The following is a 12,296-nucleotide window of genomic DNA, read 5'->3' on the forward strand; positions in this document are numbered from 1 at the left end:
AGGAAATGTCTTGCGTTTCCTCCCCTTGTTTAATGATCAATAACGGTCCTGACTTGAGAGTAGACTGAGGAAATGTCTTGTGTTTCCTCCCCTTGTTTAATGATCAATAATGTTCCTGACTTGAGAGTAGACTGAGGAAATGTCTTGTGTGTCCTTCTCCTGTTTAATGATCAATGACGTTCCTGACTTGAGAGTAGACTAAGGAAATGTCTTGCGTTTCCTCCCCTTGTTTAATGATCAATAACGTTCCTGAGTTGAGAGTAGACTAAGGAAATGTCTTGCGTTTCCTCCCCTTGTTTAATGATCAATTTATTTCCTGACTTGTGAGTAGCCTGAGGAAATGTCTTGTGTGTCCTTCTCTTGTTTAATCATCAATGACGTTCCTGACTTGTGAGTAGACTGAGGAAATGTCTTGCGTGCCCTCCCCTGTTTAATGATCAATAACGTTCCTGACTTGTGAGTAGACTGAGGCAATGTCTTGCGTGCCCTCCCCTTGTTTAATGATCAATGACGTTCCTGACTTGTGAGTAGCTTGAGGAAATGTCTTGCGTGCCCTCCCCTTGTTTAATGATCAATGACGTTCCTGACTTGAGAGTAGACTGAGGGAATGTCTTGCGTGTCCTCCCCTTGTTTAATGATCAATGACGTTCCCGACTTGCATACAGCGTCAGGAGGTAATCACCAACCCGGCAGGTGCCTCAGGACGCGCCGATAACTCACGCTGTCGGGACACTTCAAACGGCGTCATCTTCCCGACTGCGCCGCTATTACCTGCGGTAATGGCGCTATTATAGTCTTACGTTCCTCAAGAGTGGCTCTAATACCCACCCATGGGGTACAACAGGCGGGCGCGCTGCTTAGGCCGCCGAACGGTGTAATTTGCCGCAGGCGTAATAAAGCGGACCCATTAGTGTACTGAGTTGCACAAAGATGGCTCAATTCACAGGTGCAGCGAGCGACTTGCTGTTCCCTACATGTTTGAATGGTATCTTTTTCTCCAAGTGCACTACAATTACGCACTGAAGTGGCTCTATCAGGGTCCCATGTGAGACTGGGAGGCTCCGGCTGTTTAAACGGTCTTACTGTATTTAGGTTCCCCACTTTTACTCTCTGGGGTGCTCCTGTTAAAGTTTTAAAACGAAATAAGATGGATTTATGTCGATTGAAAACTTTGAGCTCCGTGAAAGAAAAGAGGAACTTCATTGGCAAAGAGAAGTGTAGGGATATTGATCTATCCCGGTGTGAGTGGATCAAATAAATCAGTCCGGATATGCAGCTTGTACTCTTCAGTACAAACCTGGTGTGTTATGCCATGAGGCGGTTTACCGGATATGCAATAAAAACAAACATTTGTTGTAGCCGCAGGGCGTCCCACGGGGCCACGTTGAGATCACGTCCGTAAGTGCAAAACAGCCCGTTAACTACCCGACGGGGCCCCGTTAACTACCCGGCGGGGCCCCGTTAACTACCCGGTGGGGCCCCGTTTCTACCCGGTGGGGCCCCGTTTTCAAATTGTGACCGAAGCACACGCAGGATGCCGGCAGAAGATGAGACTCGGAGAGGGTGTGTTCGCAACCGGATCAGTTAATCAAACAGACACAGCGGTGTTGTACAGACAAGGCTAATTCAGACTCATTGGACGGACGTTAGGGGAGTCAGGGCCGCGAGTTTCAGTCAGGGGTTAAAGGAAAGCTACACAAAAAATTGAAAATCCTTCTATGCTATGCTTAATATATTCCAAAGTCAAATTCTTACTTCAAGTTGTTTCACATAAGTCCGTCATAGTTCTGGGATTTTCCACAGTTTGCAACTTATGCCGTGCTGACGCCTTTTCGCCTGATAATTGAATCATATGACGTCAGTGTTTCAAATTTTTCACCTGATGATTGTATTAAATGACGTCAGTGTTCTAAAATCCGTTTGTACTTGGCTGAAACTCTGGCAGTAGGACCAACTTCAGAAGAAGTACAGTTGGTTGTAGGACAAAGATAGCGGTGAACAGGCTGTGAATAAAAGGTAAAAGCGCCGTAGCAGCTACGATAGCGGTATGTAGATTCTGAATACAAGGTACCAGCGCTGATACAGAAAAGGCACGGGACAGATGGTCACATGTAACACATTTAATATACCTGATTTTTATCTCCATGAAAATGGTTTCGGGTGTGTCTGTCTGTCTGTGTTTCTGTCTGTGTATTTGTATTTCCCCACTACTGTAGTCAGCATCACTCAATAACTCAATTTTGGGCCCCCTGGTATGTGTCCTTGGTACTGCAGCAGAACTTCAAATTTTGTATATTTTGACCTGGACGTGCTATGGTCTTGATTGCTGGGTGGTAGATAGCTTGTGATGTAATAAAGAAGTGGTGTAGGTCTAGCAGCTTGTTGTGGTAGAATCAGTTTCAGAAGAGAGCAAGTTAAGTTGGTTGTATGAGCTAAAATGGCGGTAAAAAGATCCTGAATAAAAGCTAGTCTAAGTACAGGTGCTACAGAACCCGTGAGGCATGAACCAGTGGATGGCCACACATCTCACGGCCATTCCGCAGATAAACACGCCAGATATTGGTGATAAAAGTGACGTCAAACATAGAAGCAAAGAAGTTGAATGCTTAAGCTGTCAACCCCCGTGTTGAGGGTAGGTGAGCAGCAAATAGATATAACAAAATCAATATCAACCAAGGATGACACAATATTGAAATTAAACAGAAATAATGTTGACAAAATCAATGGCAAATGAATCTGACAAAGTCCATGTCAACAAAGATATCAGAATTTAAATAACAATCGATTTGATTGTCAACACATTTTGATTTTCAACACATTTTGGCTGTCCGGGATCCCAATATTTCTGGTGCTGATAGGAGAGTGAGACTAAAAAGACTGCATGTTTTACACGTCGGCCTGATGCTACAGACCTGAAACTTCTGACACACGTAAGCAAACCCCACTTTAACGGAACGTGCTGACATCTCATTTCGCCACAGGACAATGTAGCAACCATAGCGGGCGCGGAATGTGGCAATTCTGGTGCAGGCAATTTTACTTAATGAAAACGGCTCCATTAGACAATACAGACCGTATATCCTGCTACATATGAGATTGCTTTGTTGCAATTTTCTCTCGCAGACAGCCGCTTGGCTCCAGATTGGTACATTTGCCGCATTTGGCTACAATGCTCTGAGATATTGAAACAAAATTGCTTCTGACGGCGCCACAATGTCGCAATGAGGCCAACAGTCTGGTACATCGCTTTGCTACGCATGTCAGCTGTAGCTGATCGGAACTTTTTAATCACGAATGCGTCTTTTCGCTGCATAATTAATATATAGAATGCATGCTCGTTAATTTTGGGCAATTTTCCAGTCTTTGTGTTATTTCATAGATATCCATGTTGCACTTCGTGTTGTGGTTTGAGCTGCGACAAATAACTAGAATCTTCCGAAAATAATTTCATCAGGTTGGTAGAACATAGAGTATTGGAGATTCTTTTTACACAACCGGTAATTCTCACCTGCTGACGTTTAGGTGTCTGTCAGACACCTTCTTCAGAGCTTCTGACTGAATCTAGAATCTGTTGGCACTATGTGTTGCTAAGAAATGTTCGCGTAACAAGAAACATTAGATCGTTTTCTGCTCTCATTTCCTTATTCAAATGGACACGAAAACAAGTAAACAGCTGAGTCAGTCGTTAAGGTGTGCTGATGAGGGTTGCTTTTCCACTAGACGGCGATCGAGCTGAGACAAACATTGAAGTCGCGTGACCCATGACTTTATGATTGGAATATCATGCAAAAGGTAAAAAATGACTGAAAAGACAACAAAACACACAAAGCGTAAAGGACTCAGTTTTTTTAAATCTATGAACTTCGTTGAGCGCTCTTTCAAATATATCTTCGGCAAGCTTTCTGGGATCTTTGAACACATAGTTAATGCTTTTAAAATGCTTATTCAAGTTATGCACAACTTGAGTAAGCCGCCACTTTGTCTTTGGTCATGTATTTGATTCCTCTTTGAATAAAAAAATATATATCTCGGTTGCAGTGCGCTTGCAGCTCAGTCTAGTGGAATGCCGTGTGATGAATACTGTAATAATGATGAATAATCGCGATCGCGCGTTTTGTTCGCTCTAATTCCCTGATTAGAATCGACACCTGCTGACGGCCTGACGGGTGACGCCTGTTTGCCACAAATCGATCCCGGCGGCCTGGCGCGTTTCATCACGGACCCGACCCGTACAGGTAGACGGCGGCCGGTTGTGCTTCATCGCTGGGCCGACCAGGCAATCTGTTAGCCTCCGTACCAGGCCCCGCGGATGGCTGGGAAAATAGTAGAAATTGACCAAATAGAGTGAATTGTATGAAGGGAGTCGGCTCCGCAGAGAGGGTCCAATCTGCAATCCTAGGCCTGCGAATGAAACCCTCGATGGCCAAACTCCCCTGGCAAATATTTTGCCTATAGCCGGCGCGGTTAGTCTGGTAGAGACTAGCAATCTGTCCCGGACGCCTGTAGCGGCACGGACCCGGCACTCCGTACGTACCCGGCAGCCTGGTGTGTTTCATCACGGACCCGACCCGTACACGTACCCGCGGCCTGTAGCGACTAACGGCACGGACCCGGCACTCCGTAAGTACCCGGCGGCCGGGTGTGTTTCATCACGGACCCGACCCGTACACGTACCCGCGGCCTGTAGCGACTAACGGCACGGACCTGGCACTCCGTAAGTACCCGGCGGCCGGGTGTGTTTCATCACGGACCCGACCCGTACACGTACCCGGACGCCTGTAGCGACTAACGGCACGGACCCGGCACTCCGTACGTACCCGGCAGCCTGGTGTGTTTCATCACGGACCCGACCCGTACATGTACCCGCGGCCTGTAGCGACTAACGGCACGGACCCGGCACTCCGTACGTACCCGGCAGCCTGGTGTGTTTCATCACGGACCCGACCCGTACATGTACCCGCGGCCTGTAGCGACTAGCGGCACGGACCCGGCACTCCGTACGTACCCGGCGGCCGGGTGTGTTTCATCACGGTCCCGATCCGCACACGTAGACGGCGGCCTGTAGCGAACGGACGCGGCACTCCTTACGTACCCGGCGGCCGGGTGTGTTTCATCACGGACCCGGCACTCCGTAAGTACCCGGCGGCCGGGTGTGTTTCATCGCGGGGCCGACCAGGCAACCCGTCCCGGCCTGGGCGGCGCGGAACGGGTAACGCCGCGGAACGAACGCCCGTCTATCGGGGAGGGCGGGCCCGTAACTCTGCTGGCGCTGGAGGATTGTTGTCAGTTTGCTGGTGAGTTGGAAGTTGTTCACTGATCATCCGCTACATCTGTCTGTTTTCTATAGCCACTTTTACGGCCGTCGGGCGATCCTAGCCTGACGAATCGCGCTCCTAGTGGCCAGCCGCTCCTGTAACCGCCATCCCCCTAGATGGGTGGGGGTCAGTAAACTCCGACCGAGAGCTTGTGTAAATACAGGCTAGGGCGATCCTACCCGCGGTCGGGCTGGTACCTCGGGTGATACGGAATACACCGTGTTGTATTCTATATGTAAGGCCTATTTTCAGTGTAGCACACTAGCTTCTGTATCTGTTTTGTATTGTATTGTATAGCCTCTTTTTAGCGTAGCACACCAGCTTCTGTATCTGTTTTGTATAGCCGCTTTTCAGCGTTATCTCATCAGCTTCTGCATCTGTATTGTTCTGCGGGTATAACCGCCCTTCAACGTAACACACTCTGTATCGGAATAGCTAGTATAACTTCTCTTCGGCGTAACACACCAGCTTCTGTATCTATATTGTATAGCAGCTTTTGTATTGTATAGACGGTATATAATCTATGCTGCTGCATAGTATAGCAGGTATAACCGCACCAGCTTATGTATTGTATAGCCAGCATAACTTCCCTTCGGCGTAACACATCGCCTTAGTGGCAACGAGTTCCATTCTACGGTACTGTATCTGATCATGTCTAGTTTCTGTCATAACCTATCATCACGCCATATATGAAACCTATTCATTCAGCCGTTATTGAATGAATGAATGAAATACCTTTATTGCACGTTTATGCTCTGTTGAGCCAAGTACATGTCATGGTGACAAGTAGAAGTACAGTTACAGTGATAACTACATCTAAAGACTAATTAATACCGCTATGTACATATTGAGTTATCTTGGTGACGAACTCACAAACACACCTAAATATTGCATGTCTAACTCCTGGCGTTGTCTAGAGCCATCTAGTGAAGATGCTCCTACTGTAATTAGCATGTCAGACGGCTGCGCAATTTTGCAGCAGGTAGGCGATGCCGAAACGATGGTTCTGGGCCGTGCCAATAACAGGTAACGACCCGGAAAGGCCGGCCGCCCAGCGAAGGGAGACGGGCGCGTTAGCCGGGCTGCCCGTAGGCTGGAATGACAGTTAGCGGGGAGGCCCGTTATGTTAAGGTCCCAAATGCGCCGGTGCCCGTCGGGGGTGTAGTCCCGGCCGGGGCCCGAAGACACAAAATTGTCCCGGTGGACTGCCGGGTAAAGGGGGGGGGGGCTACCTGTCGGTACTCGCACGATCAGCTCACGGCGTCTATTTGTTACAAGGTCCCGCGTTGATTTTAAGGCCGAGTTAAAATGATTCGGGGTCCCGGCCGGGCCCAAAAATAGCCCGGCATCCGCAGTGTGTCCCACGGGGCCACGCCAAAACTAAATGCACAAAAAAGCCCTGAAACTACCCGGCGGGCCACCCTTGCTAATCGGGACCCAAGCATTAGCCGGGATGGGCCGCATCTGCGCAGGTGCCGTTTTTGTGCGGGCAGTTCACACGGAGCTGCTGATTGATTAGCGGGCCGGCAGTTTGGAGAAAGATGCCGAAATAACGGCTTCGGAGCGGGCTGAATGGTGTCTGTAATTTAGAGGATCGAGGGGACGGGTCAATACGTGAGTACTTAGCTCTACTCAGTCAGGCAGGCGTTGGTGTATGTGTTTGTCTCGTGTGCCAGTAGAAGTTGGCAGATGAATGTGGATATGATATGATATGATATGATATGATAGTGACGGACGTAGCGAGCTAAATGATGTTCTGTGTTACAGTAATTTAGAGGAGCGAGCGGACGGGTCAATACGTGAGTAATTAGCTACACTCAGTCAGGTAGGTAGGTAAGGTTTTGGCAGCGGCTGGCTGCGACGTTCTGTTGGTGTCTTGTGGTGTCTCGTGTGATAGCTATAGTACAAGTTGGCAAATGAATGCTGGTAACATATGATTATCATAGACGTAGTCAGCTGTGAGTGTACGGTAATTTAGAGGCCGCTTTGGCATGTGTTTGGGCAGCGGCTTGTTGCGAAGTTGTGGATGGATGTTTTGGTGGCGCTTGTGACCGTACATGCTGGCAGATAAATGCTAATATCATAGCTATGGACTACTAAGCTAAATGGTGTCTGTTATTCAGAGGCCAGTTCAATACCTGACTACTTTGGCATGCAGGCAGGGTTTTGGCAGCGGCTGGTTGCGACGTTTTGGGTAGACATGGGTGTCTTGTGTGTTTGGCAGTACAGGTTGGCAGATGGATGCTGATACGATAGTTATGGACTATTAAGCTAAATGGTGTCTGTAATGCAGAGGCCGGTTCAATACCTGAGTACTTTGGCAGACAGGCAGGGTTTGGCAGCGCTGGTTTTTTAAGCTTTGGGTGGAGGTGTGGTGTGGAGGTACAAGTTGGCAGATAGATGCTGATATGATCATGATTCATGAATTTGACTGCCACTGTCAGTTCGTGTAAGTTTTCCTAATAAACCATTCATCATCATCATCATCATATATGATAGTCATGGACGTATAACTACCTAAATGATGTAGGGTAATTCAGAAACCGGGTCAATACCTGAGTACTTAGCTACAGGCAGGCAGTTTTGGGCAGCGGCTTGTGGCAAAGTTGTGGGGGGATGTTTTGGTGTCTTATGTGGCAGAACGGCAGGCTGGCAGGTAAGGGATGATGTGATATATGATGGTTAAGGACGAAGCTATATATAAATGGTGTCTGTAATTCAGAGGCCATTTCTATAGTACTTAGTGATAGCTATGGTCTAGTGAGCTAAATAATGGGCTGTAATTCAGAGGCCAGTTCTATTATAGTACTTAGTGATAGCTATGGACTAGTGAGCTAAATAGTGGGCTGTAATTCAGAGGCTAGTTCTATAGTACTTAGTGATAGCTATGGACTAGTGAGCTAAATAGCGGGCTGTAATTCAGAGGCTAGTTCTATAGTACTTAGTGATAGCTATGGACTAGTGAGCTGAATAGCGGGCTGTAATTCAGAGGCTAGTTCTATAGTACTTAGTGATAGCTATGGACTAGTGAGCTAAATAGCGGGCTGTAATTCAGAGGCTAGTTCTATAGTACTTAGTGATAACTATGGACTAGTGAGCTAAATAGTGGGCTGTAATTCAGAGGCCAGTTCTATAGTACTTAGTGATAGCTATGGACTTCTGAGCTGAATGGTGGACTGTAATTTAGAGGCCATTTCTTACTCTCCAAGCAGAGGAGTGGGTCCGGCAGGTTTTTGACGTGTTTTTAGGCGTTTTTGTCGGGCTTTCTACTTTGTCATGGTTTCTTTCTATCTTTAACCCACTTAATAGTGGGCTGTAATTTAGAGGCCAGTTCTATAGTACTTAGTGATAGCTATGGACTAGTGAGCTAAATAGCGGGCTGTAATTTAGAGGCCAGTTCCATGCCTGAGCGCTTTGACAGGCAGACAGTTTCAAAGTTTTGAGTAGATGTTTTGGTGTCTTGTTTGGCAGTACAAGTTGGTACTACTAGATACATGTCAACATGATGATTGGATACTAGATTAGCTTATCTTATCCTTTTCTTCTACCATGTATGTTTACACAATGTACTGTACATATTTCACTGTATATGATTACTAACGGGGGGTGCCCAAATATCGGACGTTTTTTTACGCGCTGGAACTCACGGCGCTCCATTGCTGGTTGCCAGAGAATGGTCATGTTTTAAAGGGGCATATTGTGACATGAACATAAAACAAAATTCTTTGTTTTTGATTATTTTTCTACATCATTAGTTGAATCCACCTTATTACACTGCACAGCAATATTCATCACGTACGGATGCGACTTAGTAGTGTCGTGCGAACGTCTTGAAAAAAATTATATACGCAATCCCCACCGCCGCTTGAATTGGCCGCCATCTTGTCCAACATTCCGACTAACCACCAAACACGCGATCGAACGCCCGACGTTCTGAAGTTTGTTCACTTGTGGTGATTTTCCTGTGACGCTCGAACTCAGACCATAACGGTCGATTCGGATTTTTCGTAGCGTTCTACGCTGGCTTATTTGCATTTTAAGTTGCGGGACGCAAGTTAATATGTAAATGAACCAGATTTTACACGTTTTGCGTTTTTCGTCGTTTATTAATGGTGGAAATGTGACAAAATGACGGGAATATGTTGGAAATAAGTAACAAATAAGTTACAAATGTGAATCTTAGTGTAGATCTTTCAAATTCTTACTATTTGTAGTTTTTGTCCACCATATTCTACAATATGCCCCTTTAATGAATGAATTTTGAACACATTCATCTAAAGACCATACTTGGACAAAAAATGTATTCATACTGTTCATGCGCCCTTCATGCTCCGCGTTACATGCGGAAGACGCTGTGAGACATTTTCACGAATGTACCTTCTGATTTAGTGCTACGCCAGATAGTGTGCCTAACTTCCTACGCTTTGGTAATTTTGCTCTCTTCGGAAGTTGGTGATGAAGTTAGGGAAATGTAAATTAGGCTTGAAGTCTGCTATATTCTAGCTTTCTTTTGACCGGAAAATTTTGACTGTGTGCACTTCTCACGTCATTTAGAAGGGCTATATCTAGCGCATCCCAGTTCATGTTTCCACGGGAGATAGGCTACTACGCGGCCCGACGTACGTATTGAATGCGGCCCGACTTACGAAATCATTACGAATAAACGACACCGCTGACATCAACAATACTCCGTCTACTTATTGGGAAATATCTTCGCCATCTCTGTATTCAGTTTCCTTTTCATAGACGGTACCAATCACATGTTAGAGCGTAACAAAACTGTGCGTTGAATCGTTTCGCTACCATCGCGGCCCCAAAAAATGGCGGGAAAACAACGTCGTCAGACGACAGCAATGTTGACGCTGTTTTTCTTTGGTCGGTTTTCTTCTCAACAAACACTTAAAGACCCTAATTTTTAGTGTTTTATGAAGTTATTTTTCTTATGTGTATAATAGCTGTGTGACTTATGTATCTGCTTGGCACAGGTCGTATATTTAGGTGCCGGGCCGTCTAGCTACGCAGTGACCCTCTACTCAGCGCTACCATCATTATTGTCAAAATACTACTTTTCGACAAAACAAGAAATGAATATGTACACATATGTTTTGAATGTAAATGACAATTATGTGCATGAACTTGGGTTATTTACCTTCCTTATCAGCTTAGTCATTGGACACAAACACGGCGTACTTATGCAAAATAAGATCAGTAAAAAATCCATGCGATGTTAGGGCGCGTCCGAAGTTCGGGCAACCCCCGTTATATGTCACTTAGATGTTAGTTAGGTTTGTGTTAAACGACCTGTATCTAGCCCCTCGGGGCACGAACATACAATAAAGGTCTTCAATCAATAAGATATATGATAGTTAAGGACGTAGCGATATTTAAATGGTGTACGGTAAGTAAGAGGCCGGTTCAATACGTGAGTACTTGGGCATGCAGGTCAGGGTTCGGCAGCGCCGGTTGTTAACGTGTGGGCTGATATGTCCTGTGGCTCAGCACAAGTTCGCAGACAAATACTGATATGGCAGTTATTGTATGGACGGACCTGTACATGCCGTACTGTAATCAATAGAAGCCAGAGCTAGTTCGATACCTGTCATTTAGCACGAGGGGTTTGTCCATGATCCAGTGCTGGATGTGAGGCTGTGGGCTTATATGCCGTGTTGCTCAGTACAGGTTGGCAGAGAGATGCTGATAGTTATCGACGTGGTCACTGAATGGTGTACTGTAACTCAGAGGCCATTTCAACGCCTGTGCGCTTGGCACGAAAGTAGGGTTTTCCAGCAGTAGTTGTTAAGTTGCGGATTGATTATGTCGTGTGGCAGCACAAGCTGGGAGATAAATGCTGATATCATCTGATAGATTTGGATTGGATTTGGATTTATTGGAATTGCAACAGTGCAATACACGTGGGACACAGGCAGCTATTGCTGATGTTGTGACCCCCACACATAATGTACCCGATTTTTACACTTGGGTGGGGAATATCGTGTTAAGTGCCTTTTTTCCCAATGGCACAAGATCGGTGGCAGCAGGGGATTCGAACCCGGAACCCCTTGGTTATGAGTCGAAAATCCAGCTGCCGTTACGCCACACGACCCCACTATGGACGTAGTGAGCTAAATGGTGTACTGGAATTTAGAGGAGCGAGAGTTCAATACCTGAGTACTTTGGCAGGCAGGGTTTTGGCAGCGCTGGCTGAGAAGTTTGCAGATAAATTCTGTTATGATAGTTATTGACTAGCGAGCTAAACGGTGACTGTAATTCAGACGAGTGAAAAGCCAGTTCAATAGGTGCAGATAGGTAGGTAGTTTTTTGGCAGCGCTGATTGTACATACATTATATGTCGCGTGGTTCAGTACAAGTTGGTAGATACATGCTGATATGGCAGCTATTGTATGGACGGAGCTGAATGTATGCTGCACCGTAATCTAGAGAGGCAAAAGGCCAGTTCAGTACATGAGTACTTACTATAGGCAGTCCGGGTTTTGGCCGCCCGCTCAGAAGTAATTACGAAGTAGCTTAATGATTCCGCATGGCTGTAAAATGTGCTGATATGATGCTGAATTTACAGCTTATGGACCGAGCTGCATCCATCCATCCATCAACCATCCATCCATCAATCCATCCATCGATCCATCCATCCATCCATCCTTCCATCCATCCAACCATCCATCCATCCACCATCCATCTATCCATCCATCCATCCATCCATCCATAATCCATCCATCCATCCATCCATCCATCAACTGTATGTGTAATCTTTTGACAAATATTTAAACCTTACACAAAATATAAATAGTTTGTTCTGAGAAGCTTTCGAGACGAACTCTCTGTCTCCTCTTCAATGTGTAATCAATGTAATCTAGATGAGAAGAAGGTTATTACATGGCCAAAGCACTCGGACTGGTTCGCAGTCGGCAGCTGGGTATGAGATGGTGTTGTGTGTGGTAGGCAGTGGAGACCCAGGAATTTGTT

Source organism: Branchiostoma lanceolatum, chromosome 9, assembly GCF_035083965.1.
Source record: "Branchiostoma lanceolatum isolate klBraLanc5 chromosome 9, klBraLanc5.hap2, whole genome shotgun sequence".
NCBI lineage: Eukaryota > Metazoa > Chordata > Leptocardii > Amphioxiformes > Branchiostomatidae > Branchiostoma > Branchiostoma lanceolatum.